Source organism: Pantherophis guttatus, chromosome 2 (assembly GCF_059756535.1).
Source record: "Pantherophis guttatus breed Tessera chromosome 2, ASM5975653v1, whole genome shotgun sequence".
Classification (NCBI taxonomy): Eukaryota; Metazoa; Chordata; class Lepidosauria; order Squamata; family Colubridae; genus Pantherophis; species Pantherophis guttatus.
In genome coordinates this window covers 241692251-241711836 of record NC_142064.1, presented here as the reverse complement: position 1 = coordinate 241711836, position 19586 = coordinate 241692251, and the positions used below count along the sequence as shown (strand labels likewise).

The window sequence follows — 19586 nt, the reverse complement described above, 5'->3', positions numbered from 1 at the left end:
CATTAGACACGTCACTTTTTCTTTCTTTGCTCCTACTCATTTTTCCATTCCTTTACCGCATATACTGAAGCCCTGTTCCAATTTCTTCCGTATCATTAGGCTCTGGAACATCTGTTTTCTATTTGAAACAAACCACTTTGTTAATGCATGTGCCAGCAAAGATGACAAAGTGCCAGTTCAATACAGCTGCCTTATCTTAAATATATGAAGGAAATACATGCAGCAACTGACAAAAACACAACAGAAGAAGCATCATATTTTACATGCAGCAGCATTTACACGCCAGGGTGATCCCAGTCTTGAAGTTTGGTATCGAAATCTGTTCATCCCCAACTGTTAACCAGGTCTCTTATACTGTAATCAGAGCAACATTGGACAGAAATTCAGGTACATCATATACTTTGTTCTTCTTTCCTGCTAGATTCCATGTTAATGTAAGAATCAGTAGCTATTTTTGACAAAATATGGAGACAAACCCAGATAAAACATTTTCTCCCTTAAATTTACCTCCAACTTCCTTTTCAGACTCTTAACTATGCCAAAAGATCCTTATGGCTATGACACATCCTGTAAATCAGGGGTGAAATCCAGCAGGTTCTGACAGGTTCTGGAGAACCAGTAGCGGAAATTTTGAGCAGTTCGGAGAACCGGTAGTGGAAATTTTGAGTAGTTCCGAGAACTGGAAAATGCCACCTCTGACTGGCTCCAGAGTGGGGTGGGAATGGAGATTTTGCAATATCCTTCCCCCAGGAGTGGGGAGGGAATGGGGATTTTGCAGTATCCTTCCCCTGGAGTGGGGTGGGAATGGAGATTTTGCAGTATCCTTCCCCTGCCATGCCCACCAAGCCACGCCCACAGAACCGGTAGTAAAAAAAATTGGATTTCACCACCGCTGTAAATCATTCAGTAAACTGATGTTTTCCCCTAGCAAAAGGCTACCACTGAATATAGTGTATCATATGTTATTTATGTGGCATTATCAATACCATGATTATAATGGAGTGGTGAGGGGGCCTAGAGGTGGAGCTCTCGCCTCACAATCATGAAGCTGTTAGTTCGATCCTAGGTAGAGGCAGATATTTCTCTCTCTGGGCACAATAAGAATATATCTGCTGAACAAAACTCTCATTGGCAACAGGGAGGGCATCGGGCCACTCCGCTCTGCCACACTCTGCTAGCTCCATTCAGTTGCCCAGACTCCACCCCACAAGGGATTATGGGGTCGTTAAAAGATGATGATAATGATGATGATGATGATCAATAGCATGATTATAATGAATGTATATCTCAAGTACTAAGTAGTATACTTGAGGACTTAGTCATAGAGCCATTTTAATATTCCCTGATTCTTCATCTGACTTAATAGGCACTTTAATCATCAAACAGAATCTCTGTATGTAACTATGGATTCTGCACATCTTGCCAAGGGGAATTTTCTAATTCTCCATTTTATATTAGAAAATACCTCTTGGGTCCTTTTATGTGAAAGCATTTGTATATGCACATAAGGCTCTACCCAAAACGCAGCTTGTGAAATTGACTTCCATTTGTGAAATCAGCTCATTATATCGCTTTCATGTGATGCTCGTGAATTATTCTTGCCAGAGTAGAATTTGGGGTAGAAAGAGAAAAAGTTAACAGATAATATCTTAAAAGAGCAAATTAAACAGTAAGACTGAATGATCAATGAGTTCTATTAAGATTATTGAAGGAGAACTGGAAAAGTTAGGATGCTCCCTTAAAATGTGTTGCATGTTTCTTTTGTAACTGTACCAGTTGGGTTAGTTCTGCTAAATTACAAATCATTTGCATGGCAACACATTTCTCTGTAATTTATGGGGCAGGTGCAAAAACAGAATGTAGCCTTCCTTTTCGTGCTTTTTATAACCACATCTAACTGCATGTATTTCCTTGTGTTTCACTTTTCATAACATTAGGTTTTTTGAAAAAACTTTTTTCAGTAGGCTTAGAGATCCCAGAAAAAAAGCCCACGAAATGGATGGATTTTATGTAAGATTCTGAATGTATTCTGTGTGGTTTTGTTTGTGTTTTTAGTTGTTTTCACTGTTTTTTAAGGTTTTGTTTTTAATTGTTCTGTTTATACAGTATAATATATGTTACCCAGTGTCACCGTGGGTGAGATGGGCAGCTGTAACAATCTGATAAATAAATGAATAGACGAATGAATGAATGAATGAATGAATGAATGAATGAATGAATGAATGAATGTATTGTGGGGAGAGAAAAAGTTGTTTATATAAAAGTAGGAAGCTTGAGAAATGAATTTTTGGAAAGATAAGACTTTGATAACTTTGCTGATGTCAGCCACATGCATTATAAACATTTCTCAGCAATGAAAAATATTGTTATTCTCTTTCTGAATATCTAACTTGCATATCACTTGTATATCATTAAAACCTAGTTCAGGTAGATTTCAAAGGAACTGCAAATGATAATCTTTTTCTTTCAGATTTTCCTTAAGATTCTTGAATAGTCAATACCATGTATTCCCCAAATTTTACTGCCAAGAAAAATGATATTCTGTTACCCGTAAAAGCTCTGCAAATAAAATAGATTTACAACAGATAAGCATGCTTGATGAAAAATTGTTCTCTTTCTTTACTGCTGGGGGAAAAAAACCTGCTACCAATAAATTCCATATAAATCCTATTCCTGCCCCTCCACCTCCCAGGATGGCATCTGGAGGGGGGGCGCAAGGGGGCAATGCAAGGGGAGCTTGGGTGCAGACAACAGTTGGAAGAAGGTAATTGTCTAGACTTTGCTAGTTGTAAGGGACAAGAGTAGCCGGAAGATCTGGAGGGCTTGGAGTATCCGGCGGGTGGGCAGGCAAAGGGATACTCCAGGACTCTGGAGAAAGCTTTTTACACTGCAGATAGTCAGGGGGCCTGGCAGAGGGAAGGAAAGAACTGTTCCAGAGTGCAATGGCAAGAGGCAGCACCGGTCGAGAAGGACAAATGAGGTCATTCAAGAAGTATCCTGCAGGTCAGGAAAGACATGTAAGAGGTATGAATCAAGAAAGGTACCTGGAGGTCAGCAAGAGGTGCTACGTGGGTCAGGGAAGGTGCACTGGGGGGGGTATAGGTTGGGGGAGCATGCAGAGGAACAAGGGCTGGGAAGGATACCTGGGAGATTCTCCCTCACTATTCCTCCGTCCCTCCCTTTCCTTCCTTTTCCAGCAGGCAGGTAAGTGGCTGTCTTGGATGAGGGAACAAGGGGTTGAGAGACTGGCTGTGAAATGATCTGAGAAGATCATGTGACCTCAGCAGTAGCCCAGCAGCAGTCATTGTCTCAGGTTTTCAAAGATCAGATTTTGGTCCCATTTTTTATGTGTCCTTCATGGCATGGATCCGGGCTGCCTGAAGAACCATCTCACCCCACTGGGATCGGCCCACCCAATCTGTGTCAGAAAGGCGACTGCTGCAAAACCCATCAGCCAAGGAATTCCGGCTGACAGAGTCCAGGAAAAGAGGCTTTTCTGTTCCCCACACAACCAGGAACAACATCCCCCTGAGGTGAGATCTACACCCACCTTTTCACATTGTTGCTTTTATTGATTTCAAGCCATTTTTTATTTTATTTTTTTTGCTTTAATTTATATGCCGCCCTTCTCCAGAAACTCAGGGCGGCTTACAATGCGTTAAGCAATAGCCTTCATACTTTTGTATATTTTATACAAAGTCAGCTTATTGCCCGCACAATCTTATAGTCGCCTGGAGGCAGATGGTAGAGGGGGGGAGGGAGGGAAAGAGAGAGGGGGGAGAGGGGGGGGAGAGAGAGATTGAGATTCCTGTTAAATCCTTGATTCAAAAAATGTTGCTTCTTACTAAGCCTTTTAGAACAAAACCACATGATAGTGGAGACTGCTGTTTCCAGCATTATAATCGACCACAGTGTAGCATTGATGTAGGGCAGGGATTGAAAAATCTGTGATATTCCCAATATCACCGGCTTGCAATTCCCAACATTGACTGTGATGGTTAAAGTTGCCAGGAGTTATTACTAACTCCCCACCTCTAAATTTGGAAGACCTTTCTTCACCCCCTTTTACAAAAACAAATACTAAAGTCCCACAGCTCTGCTTGGCACATTGTCCTGAACTTCTCTGCATCAAGCATTTTCCTTTCCCTTTTAAATCATCTTCTATAAACAACATTTATCCCCAGCAGAACACTATATAATTGGTGATGAGTCAGCTCTGCACACCAGAGACAGACAAACCTGAATTCATTCTTGGGAATTTGCAAACTTGTTGATGCAAGGGGAAAAAAGTTTTTTCTCAAGGAAGTTTAGAGGAAAAGGTGTGGGCTTTGCAAATTTGTTTGCTGTTTTGAAGAATCCCTAGCCATTGTCCCTTCAAGATCAGAGGCAGTTCATTCTTCTCAGGTTTGTTTTTCTTATCCTGATGCTATCCAGACATGTTAAATTACGATTCCCAGAATTCTTCTGTTCAGCTTTAAAGTCTCTGGAAATGTACAACATCTATTTTTACACAGTATGAGCAATAATAAATAAGACACCAATATCCAAATGTTTGCAACAGTACAACAGATTAAGTTCAATTTTAAAAAAATTAGATGTTAAAAAGGCTCCCTCAGAAAATTATCCAAATTATCCAATAAGTCATGTATCCAATGCTTTTCTAAAGGCTAAAAGAAAGCAAGTTATTTCAGAGGAATTTGTCTACCATAAAAAGGTTCTCTTTACAAAGCTATTTCTAAGAGACTGGAGTCAAATATAACTAAGAACGGCTGAATTAAAGGTGGTTGATGTTGTTCAGTTCCCAAGCAATTTCTCTCACACAATACTAATAAAAAGAAAACACAGGAATAGCCTTATAAAAATCAAACAAGTTGACTTTCTGCACTTTTTTGTCAAATGAAGATATCAATTAAATCTTCTAGGCTTCTGCCATTGCTGATTGGCATAAAAAAAAAAAAAAACAACCAGACATAAACAAAAGGCTATTAACTTTTATTTTGTATGTCAGAAGGGATCTTGGGAGGTCTTCTAGTCCAACCCCTGATCAAGCAGGAAACACTATACCAGTGATGGCGAACCTTTTCGCCACCAAGTGCCGAAAAGGGAGCGTGCATGGGCGGCACCAAGTGCCAAAAAGGGACCACTTCATGTGCACTTGTCAGGGCCGGGACCAGGAAGAGGAGCTGACCAGGGGGCATGCACGCACCAGATAAGGTACTTCCAGTTTCCGGCGCGCATGCTCGCGCTGGAAAACAAGATCAGCTCTTCAGGTTTCTGGGACTGCCACATGCATAAAAGCGAGCTGATCGTTGCATGCTCATGAGCGCCAGAAGCCCGGAAGAGGAACAGGCAACATGGCTCTGCATGCCACTTTGGGCATGTGTGCCATAGGTTCATTTCAGACCTATAGGGCCATGTGTGCCCTATACCATTTCAGACAAGTAACTGTCCAGTCTCTTCTTAAAATCGTCCAGTGATGGAAGTACCCACAGCTTCTGAAAGCAAGTCACTCCACTGGTTAATCCTTCTCACTGTTAGGAAGCTTCTCCTTAGTTCTAAGTTGCTTCTCTTCTTGATTAATTTCCATCCATTGCTTCTTGTCCTGCCCTCTGGTGCTTCAGAAAATAAGTTGACCCCCTCTTCTTTGTGGCAGCCCCACAAGTACTGGAATATCGCTATCATGTCACCCCTAGACCTCCTTTACTCTAGACTAGTCATTTTAAAGCTTGAAGGAGATTCCACATTACTAAATTCTGCTAACCAGCTAACTCTCTTAATAGAATGCCATACACCCTCTCAAAACTTGGCTGAAGGACATTAATGTGATATCAAGCAAACCTAATGGAAAAACTCTTTGCATGAATGTATAGAGGCTCACTTACTAGGTTTGTGACTTAACACGTACAAAGAAAGCTCATTTTAAAAAGCACCAGATTATTATCTATAAATGAATATACGCCCAAGAATAGGTAAAACTACTTTTTCTCAATTTGCCCAACTCCAAATCTGTTGGCAATTGCTATCATTCCCAAAGAGCAGAAGCTATAATGGATGACCCCAATTGAGGAAGACTTGAGAATGGGCAGACAATTAAAACTGACTTGATGAATAGCAAATTATCTTCAAGAATGTTTATGGTCCCTGCATAGAACGTGTTATTAACAAATGGAAAAAATAGGGCTCTAACACAGTGCTTCATCCAACAATGCACTAATTAATACCCCCTCACACCCCCCCCCAAAAAAAAGAGTGAAGTTAATTCAGAATGGGAAACACGCTCTAATCTAGAGAGCCAGCTTCATTTCAATAAATGGACAGTCTGTGACTGGCCTCCATGAATATGACTACTAGCTATTTCATGCTTCCAAAAAAATGTTAACCTTCCCCAAAACACTGCTCTTTGTAGCTGTGTAAAACAGTATTTCTCTTTTACAAAAGATGCAATACAGAAAAGAACTGCTTTTCAGGTTAACAATATAGGTAGTCCACAACTAGACATAATTTCTGTTGCTAAGCAAGACAGCTGTTAAGTGAAGCCCGCCTGATTTTATGACTTTTTTTTTTTGCCATAGTTGTTAAATGAAGCGAGGAAGCTGTTAAGTGAAATAGGTCGTTAAGCAAATTTGGCTTCCCCCATTGAATTTGCTTGTCAGAAGCCAGCTGGGAAATCACGAATAGAAATCACACAAACCTGGGATGCTGCAACGGTCCTAAATATACAACTGTTGAGAAACGCCCAAATTTTGATCACGACTGTGGGGATGTAGCACCGGTTGTAAGTGCGAGCAAGGGTCATAAGACACTGTTTTCAGAGCTATTGTAAATTCAAACAGTCGCTAAACGAATGTTGGTAAATTAAGGGCCTCCTGTACTAAGCAATGTTTTGATTGCCACAGAAACTCATGACCTCCAGAGAAGATTTGAACAAAAGAACTCAACTCCTAAAAGGATGCAAATGTCCAGCTGTCTGCAAGGAATATAAACCCTTCCATTCCCCACTATCCTGTCAGAGCTGAAGAAGCTTCTTGGATGAGAAGCGAAACATCTTCAAAAGAAAAAACAAGAAAGTCCAGTTGAAACTCCAGAAAAAGCACCTTTGGGACAACCATGACCTGGATGATTGAGAATATCTCCAGTCTTTTAGCTATACAATTTGGGATGAACACCCTTTGAATGGTGTGGGAGCAGGAATGGATTTCCAGAGGAAAAATTGCAGACTACAGGAACCAGAAGCACTCCTCAGGTAACCCTGAGGACACAGATAAACCTCCAAGTGCTTCAACAACCTTCTAAAAGGATGCAAATGACCAGCTGTCTGCAAGGAATATAAACCCTTCCATTCCCCACTATTCTGTCAGAGCTGAAGGAGCTTCTTGGATGAGAAGTGAAACATCTTCAAAAGAAAAAAACAAAAAAATCCAGTTGCCTCCTGAAAAAGCACCTTTGGACAATCTGGATGACAGAGAATCTCTACAGACTAAACGAACTCAGCAGCTTTTTAGGATTTTATACAATCCATTCAGTATTGTTATATTTTGTTAGGATGCTAAGGGGAGGGTGGAGGGAGTGAATCAAGGGACCAGAAATCAAAACGAACCCCTCCTCGCACACATCATTTATTTCAAACGTTATGCAAGGCTGTAACAAGTGCTAATTTACTGCCTTTTGTACCATTGGATCTATAAAAACCTGTCTCTTCCTTTTTATTTATACATAAATTATCCATTTAACTGAGATGTTTTGTTGCCTATCTAAGCATACCCCATAAATCATTAGCCGCTTTCTTTTTCCTGTGCTGAGTTACTGCTCCATAATGAAAGGGAAAAAGAACAAGAAAAGCTCGGATAGCTATCTGTAATGAACTAATTAATAAAATCCCCTCTCAGTCATCAAGTAGGAGAACCTAACAAAGTTTTTCATTATTCAGGCTGACATTTCTTCATAAACACCAAGTCTTCAGAATATCGAGTAAGCGAGTTTTGTTTTAACTTTCACCCTCCACCATTCGCCATGAACCCTTAAAATTTATGCAAATTCAGCGGGGGAAAGGAACCGTCTTATCGAAATGCTCTATGTATTAGCATTATTCTGGAACTAAAATATAAAAGAAAGTAAAGATTTCCAGTTCTAAGGTTGGAGAAATTCCAGGTTAATAGGCCTGAGTCTCAAATGAAGGCAAATATACATGTCCCAGGGTAATCTGTTGCAGGATCTTTTTTTTTTTTTAAAATTTGATTTATATGCTGCCCTTCTCCGAAGACTCAGGGCGGCTTACAATGTGCTCAGCAATAGCCTTCATCCTTTTGTATACTTATACAAAGTCAGCTTATTGCCCCCACAAACTGGGTCCTCATTTCACCTACCTTAGAAAGGATGGAAGGCTGAGTCAACCTTGAGCCTTGGCGAGATTCGAACCCTGCAGTAATTGCAGGCAGCTGGTCTTAATAACCAGCTTAATAACAGGGTGCCTTAAACCCCTGTACTACCAAGGCTCTAAATCTGAGTTGGTCAACAGGACCAGAGATTTAGTCTCCTACCCTCAAAATGATGCTATAGAGCACTGCACACCAAAACAACTAGACACAAGAACAGTTTTTTTCCTGAATGCCATCACTCTGCTAAACAAATAATTCTCTCAACACTGTCAAACTATTTACTAAGTCTGCACTACTATTAATCTTCTCATTGTTCCCACCACCCATCTCCTTCCACTTATGACTGTATGACTGTAATTTTGTTCCTTGTGTCCTTATGATTTATATTGATATTGTTTCCTGATTGCTTATTTGTACCCTATGACTATCATTAAGTGTTGTGCCTTATGATTCTTATAACAGCACTGGAAAAAAGTGACCTATGACCGTTTTTCATACTTATGACCACTGCAGCATCCCCATGGGCACGTGATCAAAATTCAGATGCTTGGCAACTGGCATGTATTTGTGTCCAAGAGTTATGTGATCATCTTTTGTGAACTTCTGGCTAGCAAAGACAATGGGGAACCCAGATTCGCTTAACAACCTTGTTACCAACTTAACAACTGCAGTGATTCATTTAACAGCTGTGGAAAGGTCATGAAATGGGGCAAAATGAACTTAACTGTCTCGCTTAGCATCAGATTATGGTCGTACGTTGAGGTCTGCCTATACTCTAACACATTCTACATGGAGCTGTTCTTGAAGACCATCTGGAAATTACAACTGGTCCAGAATGCAGTGAAACTTTTAAGTACCCCACAATTTGTCCATGTCATACCATTGTTGTGTGAGCTGCACTAACTTCCAGATTCTTTTATGATGCAATTCAAGGTTCTGGTTATCATGTTTAAAGCCCTGAATGGCTCAGGGCCAACCTATTTGTGGGACTGCCTCTCCCTGAGGGTATCTACCTGTTTTATCATTTTATCTTCCCTAAAATGTTGGCATCTAGCAGGATCTAGCATGGGAAAAGTGAAATTGAAAACTCAGTAAGGATTAATATGTAAGGATCTGCTGTTTTGATGGACACTGGGAGTTTTTATGATAATTTAATGTTTTTCCTTTTTTTTTTTTGTAAATTTTCCATGTTTATAGTGCATGATGTATGTATGTCTTTTAAATGAATGAACATGCTCATATTGCATTGCTTTGTTTTAAAATTCATTCTTCTAGTAATATTAAAACTAAACAATATGTTTTGAAAGTCCTTGCCAAATAAGTTTAAGAAGTCAGTAAGAGCTTTTGAAGTTGTTCTTTATTGTTATCCATACACTTTGTCTTCCTATTCTTTTCTTTCTTTTCTTTTCACAGATAGCTTGGCGAGGCTGAAAGATTAGCTTACTAAAACAGTGTTTGAGACAAGCTGAAGACTTTATAGATTCTAGACTTCTAAAACAATCACACCACCATTATCTTATCTCATACATTCAATGACTTCGCTGGAACCATTTCTATTGGATATATAGATTGTAGCCCTTAGAAGGCATAAGAAACTAGAGGAAGGAGAACAAATTTATACATCACCCAAAAAGGGATGGATGGTCTAGAAAAATAAAGAAAGAGAGGGAGGGAGGGAGGGAGGGAAGGAGGGAGGAAAGAAAGAGAGAGGAGAGGGAGGGAGGGAAGGAGAGAGAGAGAGAGAGGGAGGGAGAAAGAGAGAGGGAGGGAGGGAGGGAGGGAGGGAGGAAGGAAGGAAGGAAGGAAGGAAGGAAGGAAGGAAGGAAGGAAGGAAGGAAGGAAGGAAGAAAGAAAGAAAGAAAGAAAGAAAGAAAGAAAGAAAGAAAGAAAGAAAGAAAGATTTGAGAATCTTGTCCAAAGGCAGCAAGGAAGAAGACTTTGAAAAACTAATCCTTTAAAAGTTATGGACAGCTCCCAGGTTTTATAGTAATATAGGATTACCAGACCTTTGCTGCAAACAGATCACCAATAGATGATAGCGTAGAGATGCTCCACAGATGGAGAACCTATGGCACGCATGCCAGAGGTGGCACACAGCACCCTCTCTGTGGGCACGCGAGCCGTTGCCCCAGTTCAGCTCTGCCACACATGTGCGGGCACCTTCCGCCGGCCAGCTGGTCTTCAGGTCTCTGCCATGCATGCAGGGAGGCGGGGCACATGTGGGACACCCGTGTGCATATGTGCGAGGGGTGGGGCACATGGGGGCATGCACACATGCACGGGGGGCAGGGGCAGCGGGGGCCGCAGGCACATTGCATTTTGGGGGGGTCAGGCGCGCTTTGGACACTCGGTCCGGAAAAGGTTAGCCATCACTGGCATAGAGTGATTTGTTGTATCTTTGCTGCCATCTAGCAAGTTCCAGGTTCTTTACTACCAAAATCTCGACTATCACAAAATGTAGTTGCTCCACCTTAATGGATGTATAATGTACACATAAACAGCTGGAAATCATGGGATTCAAATACTGCCAGGCACTCATGATTTAATACAAATGAAACATTTATCACATCTTAACTCTCCACCAGAATGAGAGAAAAATAAATCTGCCATCATCTCTTATAATGCTCAGGCACTTCTGACATCTGTCAGAAAATTTATCCTTACAGACTGTGTCAGCCCTTCCAGCAAACCAAACAGGAAACACAACAGGATAAACTAATTCTACTTAATGTAAGGCTACATTAACAGAATCTTGCAAGCATGAAGGCACAAACTTTCCACCTCCTCATTAAACTACTTGAGCCAATAGAGCTAACCATCCTCAGTCCTTCTCTGACCATAAGCAACTGTGGGCTCTGCCACTTTTGTCTGATTGCTTCCAAGGTATAGCATGTGTCCTTTCTTCCCCCAAGATCATGCTTCCATTCCATTACTCAGACTGTTACGGTATCGAAAAAGAAACCCAAAAATATATCTCTGGCTAACTTTCCATTGAAATGCTAGAGTTCTAGGAATGTTAGAGATAATAGGGGAGGCAAGAAGAAGCTTAGATTTCATACTTCAAACTGCTAGTTATTGTTCGTGGATGCATTCTGCAGTCAGAAGACATGATGAAAACTCTTTAATTTCACAACATATGGTTTCTTAACCACAGTTTCTACTGAGAAATCATGATTGTCCTAAACCAAGCCAAATTCAAAAGCACTAAAGAATCCCTGAAGCAATGGTGAAATCCAAATTTTTTTACCACCGGTTCTGTGGGCATGGCTTGGTGGGCATGGTGTGGCTTGGTGGGCGTGGCAGGGGAAGGATACTGCAAAATCTCCATTCCCACCCTACTCTAGGGGAAGGATACTGCAAAATCCCCAATCCCTCCCCACTCCTGGGAGAAGGATATTGCAAAATCTCCATTCCCACCCCACTCTGGGGCCAGCCAGAGGTGGTATTTGCCGGTTCTCCAGACAGCTCAAAATTTCTGCTACTGGTTCTCCAGAACCTGTCAGAACCTGCTGGATTTCACCCCTGCCCTGAAGCCTCGCACTCTGAGAAATCATTCATCAATAAACACATAGACATAAACAACATCTACACACTGTGCAAAAGAGACAATCAACAAGCCAAAAAAGGAACAAAAAGACCAAAACACCTCCCCACCAACAATCAACATGCCGATGAGCATCGATTAACACGAAGATTAACATCAGACTAACAATCAAGAAGTGAACAATACCCCAATCAAGGAACTGCCAAACAAGCTAACAATAAACAACCCAACCAAAGAACCTCCAAGATCATTCCCACCAACACTGACAGGTTCAGCCACTAGAATACAAAAGGAGAGACAATCCCACTCCTTACTAACACTGATGAGGTTGCCTAGTTTGGGTAATGAATCGTCTGTAAGAAAGCAACCAAGCTCAGAGAACACCAATGACCCCTCATTTCAGAGCAGAAGCTTCTTCAGTTCAGTCAGTTCTGTTCTTCAGTTCAGAACTGAAGAAGCTTCTTGAATAAGAAGCAAAATGTTTCAAGGGAAAAAAATCAATAAAGTCCAGTTGCCTTTTAGAAAAGCACCTTTGGGACAACCATGCCCTGGATGATTGAGAGTCTCCAAAGACACAAAAAGTAAAGGAGAAAGTCCAATGTGGTAATGTGGTTGTATCAAGGAAGCTAAATTCTATTGCAGGACTGATTTTTTCCCATTTTTATTTTTTACAATCAAAAGACTGCAAAGATTATAAAGTGATGGAGTTTCCAGCTTTTTTTTTTTTTTTTTTTTTGGTGTTGTATTGAAAAGAAAATTTCTGTTTTGGTTAAAACAAGAAACCAGAAAGATATGATTTTTTTAAAGATATTTTTTTTATCCCACTTTTATTTTGTTAACAGAAGCAAATTTCAGAATATGCACAACAGGCAACTGGACTTTCTTGATTTTTCTTTTTCTTGAAGACGTTTCACCTCTCATCCAAGAAGCTTCTTTAGTTCTAACTAAGTAGCAGGGAATGGAAAGCATATTATTTGCAGTCAGTCAGTCAGTCATTAGCATTCTGAGGGCCCCAATGAATCAGGGCAGAATTCAAAAGTCCGTCTGCACCTGAAAGAAAATGGCCACTCCTTTGAAGATAGCAAGGTTCACATTCTGGAAAGAGAGACCCACTGATTTGGAAGAAAAGTCAAAGAAACTATCTACATCAAAAATGAACAGCCCTCCCACAATAGAGGGAAGGGATAAGACTCCTTATCTCCTTCAGCAGTCCCATGATAGTTCCACCCTCTGATTCACATGACTCTGAGGGTACCAATTAGCCCCCAGGTGGTTATTGAGTGTTAATAAAAAAGTTGAGTGGCTTTTTTTTTAAAGCACCTTTGGGACAACCATGAGCTGGATGACTGAGAACCTCCACAGACATGCAAATTTAGTGTTTATTTATTAGAGTTATATCCCACTTTTCCTTCAGGTGCTAATTTTTTTCCCACAGCAACAACCCCAAAAGAAGTTGACTGGCCAAAAAGTACCCAGTGAGATACTATGGTTGAAATTAGATTCAATCCGGATTTTCCATTTTCAACATCTGTCATCTTTTAAATTTATAGTCATTATACATATTAAAGCAACTGGTATTTTCTAGGATCTGTACCCCTTTTTATCATTATCACGGTCATCTTTTCCTTCAGACAGATCTGTCCTAAACAAAGAGCAGAAGACAATATGCAGAAAGAATCACTGAGATTCAGTAGCTGGCACAGACAGCAAGAGCCTTTGAAGGCTCTTGATAATTGCATATTATCAAATGCAAGAATACTTTCATCTGATGTCAGAAATGTCAGCACTAATTATGTGGATCAATCAAGAGTCACCCATTCTCTGGACTAATTCGGATGCAAAAATCTGTTAAAATCCTGCATGTCAGCCTCTCACAATCTGGATCCCTGAAATACATTGGGACACTACCTCCTAGCCTTCTAACTAATTGGGAGGGCAAACTGCTAAATGAAGCAAATTTCAGAATATGCACAATGCGCCACAGCAGAATTTGGCAGTCCTTATTTCCCTCATATTCTCTGACAGAATACTACAGAGGATTCCCAAGTTTTACATATGCATGAATTTACCCCCCTCAAAGGGTTTTTGTGATAAGAATTCAGTTGTGTGTTGTTTTTTTCTGATAATATGGAATTATGACTCTGGGCTACATACACCATGAAGCATAAAAACCATTAAAAACATTTTTTTAAAAAAGTTAAATAGATGGATAGAAAGAGAGAGAGATAGAGATAGATTAGATAAATAGATAGATTATATATAGATAAAGAGAGAGAGAGAGAGAGCACAACAAGTATAATTGTTACTATGGATACATGCATATATATAACCTAGGACACAGTCTTTAACCCTGTGCCAAATTAGCATCTCATCTTTCTTTTTGGGGGTGGGGTGGGGTGGGAGAGGTGGAGAGCGATGTCGATGCCTAGAGTGGTGTGGTGAAACTGGGGCTGTCCAGCTGATGCTGACATCTCTCTTTGGCTGCTATAAATGTGGCAGCACAATAAAAAAAAAAATGGACAAATATGGGTGTGAGGGAGAAGGAAATGTTTTTTGTATGTCTTCCCCCAAATGAGGCCCCTCACTTGTGGGGTGCCCCAGGGGTCGGTTCTCTCGCCTCTCCTGTTCAACATCTATATGAAGCCGCTTGGGGAGATCATCTGTGGTTTTGGGGTGCAGTATCATCAGTATGCTGATGATACCCAGCTTTTTATATCCACCCCGAACCAGCCTAGTGATGCCCTCGACGTGATGTCCCGTTGCCTGGAAGCGGTACGGACCTGGATAGGGAGGAACAGGCTCCGACTCAACCCCGCCAAGACTGAGTGGCTGTGGGTACCAGCATCTGGGTCCAATCGAGATATTCCATCGTTGACCATCAGGGGCCCGCAGCTTGGATGTCCTTCTGGATTCACGGTTGTCTCTGGAAGATCATGTAGCGACCATGACTAGGGGGGCATTTGCCTAGGTCCGCCTTGGGTACCTCACCTTGGAACTGGGCTCCAGAAACAGCAGCAAGTGCATTCAAAAGCATCTGAGCCTACTAAACTAAAAATCCAGAAATTTATTTTGTTTATTTATTTGTCAGATTTATATGCCAGCCTTCTCCTGTAGGACTCGCGGCGGCTCACAACAATAAAACAACCCGACAATAGATAAAAATTAAATAATATTAAAAACCAATTAAAATCCCCAAATCCCCAAGTTAAAATCCATGGCAGATCAGGGAAGTTGCTGAAAGAGCCATGTCTTTAGGTCGGCATGGAAGGTGCGGAGGTCGGGGGCCGTCTGGAGCCCGGTGGGCAACCCATTTCAGAGGGTCGGTGCGACCACAGAGAATGCCCTCAAATTGAAAATTGGTGGGTCTGTTTTAAACAGGGATTAAGATTACATTAGTGATTCAGGTTATACCATGTTTTCCCGAAAATAAGACCTGTCTTATATTTTTTTGAACTCTGAAATAAGCACTTGGCCTTATTTTCGGGGAGGTCTTATTATTTTGGGGCATGTGAAGCAAGATGGAGCTCCTCTTGCCGTCTTACCTGATTTCCAGCTCTGCATTTAAATATTTTCAGGGAGGGCTTATTTTCGGGGGGAAAGCTTATTTTAGCGCATGCACTCAAAAGCCCGATTGGGCTTATTATCAGGGTATGTCTTATTTTTGGGAAAACAGGGTATCTGTACTGAGACTAAGTTCTTGAATGCTACCTAAGATGAAGAGCAACAGAAGATGTTGCTTCAACACTTAGTATACAAGGAGATTTTTTAATAAATATCTTGGGGATTTTTTCACTCATCAGATGGAAATATACTGCCAAGAAAAACTACAGGGGATGAGCTAAATAAAAAGATTCTTCAATTTGGTTACAGCGATTTTCTCATCATTGAATAGTTTGGCAAAATGAAACCTCAAGCAAAAATAGTAATTATAAGTTCAGTCCTCTGCCAAGTCACCAGAAGAGCTAGAAACTTCTCTAAATAAATTATTCTTAAGAAACTAGGTTCTGTCTTACACATGCACTCACTTATTAATTAATCTAGGCCCAGAAGGTTTAGATTGTATTCTTAAGAATGTTTACAAAGCTTTGGCAAATTCAAAATGAACCAGTGAATATATGATTCAAGTCGAATTCAAAAATTTAAGCCATGCTCTTATGGAGCATCTCAATATCTGTATTTTTATATGCCAAATCAAACATTTGAAAGGCACCTTCCCCAAAATGTGTATCTGATGTCTGAGAATCAAATGTGCTATAACAGCATATTTCACACCCAGGATCTTAGGAAGTGCTCTGCCAAAATTCATTTTTAATCCTCTCATAAATCATTAGCCTAATAGTTGCTCCACCACTTAACTGAAATAGAATTCTGGTTGCAAAGATGAATAATCTAAAAATAATGCTTATTTATTTATCCATAATTGGGTATTGGAAAAAGGGGGAAATCACACTGTAATTATAGTACAAGCATATTGTACAAAACAGAAATGCTATAGATACTCCATTTCATACTCGGCAGAGCTTCAATCTTGCTGCTTAAGAAAGATTCAGCTTGGCCTCGCCAAAATAAATTCACCTTAAATCCTATCTCAGTTACCAGACATTTATGTGGATGCTTTCATAGTTTCCTTAGCTTGATGGAGAAGTGGCTTACCATTTCCTGTTTCCAAGATGGTTTTTCAATTACCCAGTCTCTGAGCTCTTGATTTTCTAGGTAGTCCTCCATTTAAATACTAATTGGAACTGATCCTGCTTAGTTTTCTAGACCAGCCAATGTCAGCTATGTGCTTTGCTATTGTTGAAAAAATAACTCAAATAAACTATCATTTGTGAATAAGGCCACATCTCCTGTTTAAAGAAAAACCTTCAATCACTACATTCCTCCAATGGAGTAGAATATCTGTAGCTCAGGATTAACCTGACCTGTTTATTCCTTGTTGCTCTCTGACATCGTTTATTTTCTTACAGATATTTCATTGTCCTACTAGAACCTAGGTAATATTATCATTACAGTTACCTAATCGGATAATGAAACATCTACAAGCAATAACCAAACTCAGAAAGCACCACTAAATGTCAATGGACATTCTCAAATTATCCAGGTATGATTGTCCCCAAGGGGTTTTTCCAAATGTTTTTCTTTGAAAAATGCTTCGTTTAGCTTTAGAACTGAAGAAGTTTCTTGGATGAGAAGCGAAACATTTTCAAAGAAAAGAAAAGAAAACAAAGTAAGTCCAGTTGACTTTTGCAAAGTCCCTGTGGGATAACTCTGCCACTATATTTCTCATTAGATAACAAAACAAATAAAATTTGAAATTCTGGGGGGGAAGCTTCTTGGAACAGTAGAGAGAGCTATTATCACACAACCTTATGTCTAAGGTCTCACTGTGTTAAATGAGGCTTCCTCTTAAGTGTATTTGGATGCTGTCCCTAAGAAGAATATCAAGGTTGTTCAGTGCTAGACAAAACCATTTTAATACATTCACACAATTTTAAACTTTCATCACATTTGGTGTTTTCCACACTATTTTCGCAGCTGTTTTCTCTGATATATGGGCTAAGCATATAGTCATGGGATATTTCAGATATCCCTGACAGAGAAGGAAGTAAAAGGAAGACAGACACTACTTTCTATGCCCAAGAAAACCTTAGCAATTCTTGATCTACCACCCTTTTTTAACATCAACATTGGGAAAAGCCAAAGGATGTAAGGGAGGAGAATCCTGAATGGATTAGCAGATGCTTATAGTACCCAGGACTATAAACACATCCCAAGAAGGGGGAAGGGGCAAAAATTATTCAAGTTAGCAGAAAATCATTTTTAAAAGCCGAGTTGGCGCGGTGGTTAGAATGCAGTACTGCAGCTACTTCAGCTGACTGCTAGTTCAGCAGATCAGCGGATCAAATCTCACCGGCTCAAGGTTGACTCAGCCTTCCATCCTTCCGAGGTGGGTAAAATGAGGACCCAGATTGTTGGGGGCAATATGCTATTTAGTATACTGTCTTTGGTGTAAGCCGCCCAGAGTCCTCGGAGAGTGGGCGGCATAAAAATATGACAAACAAACAAACAAACAAACAAACAAACAAACAAATAAATAAATAAATAAATAAATAAATAAATAAATAAATAAATAATCCTTCATATCTTGACATTATGAAATCAGGAGATCTTTCTCTAAGACTTTAAAGTCAGTGGTGAGTGAAGCATTTTGAGTCAAGAAATACATTCAGCCTTGTATGGTACATTGACAGCCAGAATTTTTTTTAAAAAATGAAATGGCCAGGATGGATGAATGGAAAGACTGACAGATCGATTGATTTAAATATGTCTTTGCTTCCCAGAGGTGCAATAAAAGGCTATGCAAGAAAGAAAATTGTGCATTCTCCCACATGCTTCTATCACCCGTTATTTTTTAACATGCAAAATAAACAAATTAAGAGATAAAAGATTTTTTTTTTCACCAAGCTTTTCCTTTGTTTTAATGCATATAGATCTGTTTTCTTTATTTCTTTCAATGTGCTTTGCTTCTGTAATTGCGTCTACTTTTCCATTTCAAATTCTGCAAACCACCCTTTGGGAGGGGGGGCGAGATTGGCATTTTTCCAAATAAAACAGTGTTTTTCAGCTTTCCATCATTTTCGAATGACACCAATATGCATTCTGCATTGGCCCAGTGGCATTTTAGAGAGGAAAAAAACAACAACATTAAGGGTGGAGCTTTCCTTTGCATCGGCAAGCATTCCCCATTGGAGGATTTTTTTAAAAAAAAAATTCATTAAAATCATCTAAAAACATAATAATAAAATCAGACCCTGAGATTTCAAGGGAAGGCTCCACAGAGCAGCTTGCCTGTCTGCTCTGGGCTTGCGGTTTTTAGTTTTTGGCACTCGCTCGTCTGCAAAAGTCTGCAAGTTAAAAAAAAAATTGCTTCAGCAAGACATAATTCAGAGTCTAACTGGATTAGCAAAGGACACATCATGTCAAATTAATTGAGAGAGGCATGAAATATATCACTAACATTCTTCTGTAAATCTATGATGAGCAGTTTAGGCATGCATGCAACGAAGGCAATTATCATCACCAGAGAGAAGGGGATGAAACCACAAGATACTGGAAATAAAGATGTTTCCCCCCCCCCCCTCTATAAGACAAAGCATTTCTGATCTTCTATTTAACCTTACACTACCACATCTACATTATGTATCTACATTATCTACTGTACCTGCAATTATTTTATGGGTAACACATATATCTGAAATTATTTTACCATAATGAAATCTGAGGAATTAAGATTTCTAAAAGCTGGAGTGGGTGTTCCATAGAGCTTATTACTGGCTTCTAGAGATTTAAGGCCATCCATTTTGATAATTTAGGTAGATTTTGAAAGGCTCAATCAGCCAGCCATCTTTTGAAACTAAAAGAAGCACAATTCTTAGATTTCCTTGCAATGTGGAATACGGAACCTTAAAATCTGAACCTTCTACTTCTAAAGAAGGCTGTGACCGTATTTCTTCAATGGAAATACAGGTAATCCTCAATTTACGGCCACAATTGGGATCAGAATTTCTGTTGCAAAGCAAGACTTAGTTAAGGAAATTGTGTCCGATTTTACGACCTTTTTACAACCAGTAAGTGTATATACCGGTTGACAAGCACCTGGATTTTGT

The 19586-nt window shown here is 40.0% G+C and overlaps 1 protein-coding gene and 1 long non-coding RNA gene across 40 annotated transcripts in view; one reads left to right on the top strand and one right to left on the bottom strand.

Moving 5' to 3' along the window:
• The window catches only part of MAGI1 (membrane associated guanylate kinase, WW and PDZ domain containing 1), a 486027-nt gene that overhangs the window by 364066 nt on the left and 102375 nt on the right, over positions 1–19586 (bottom strand). The gene's annotated exons all lie outside the window — the stretch shown is intronic.
• On the top strand, positions 9391–9912 carry LOC117679026 (uncharacterized). The gene is made up of 2 exons (XR_004595222.1): positions 9391–9480; positions 9789–9912. It is a non-coding gene; the product is annotated as an uncharacterized LOC117679026 (long non-coding RNA).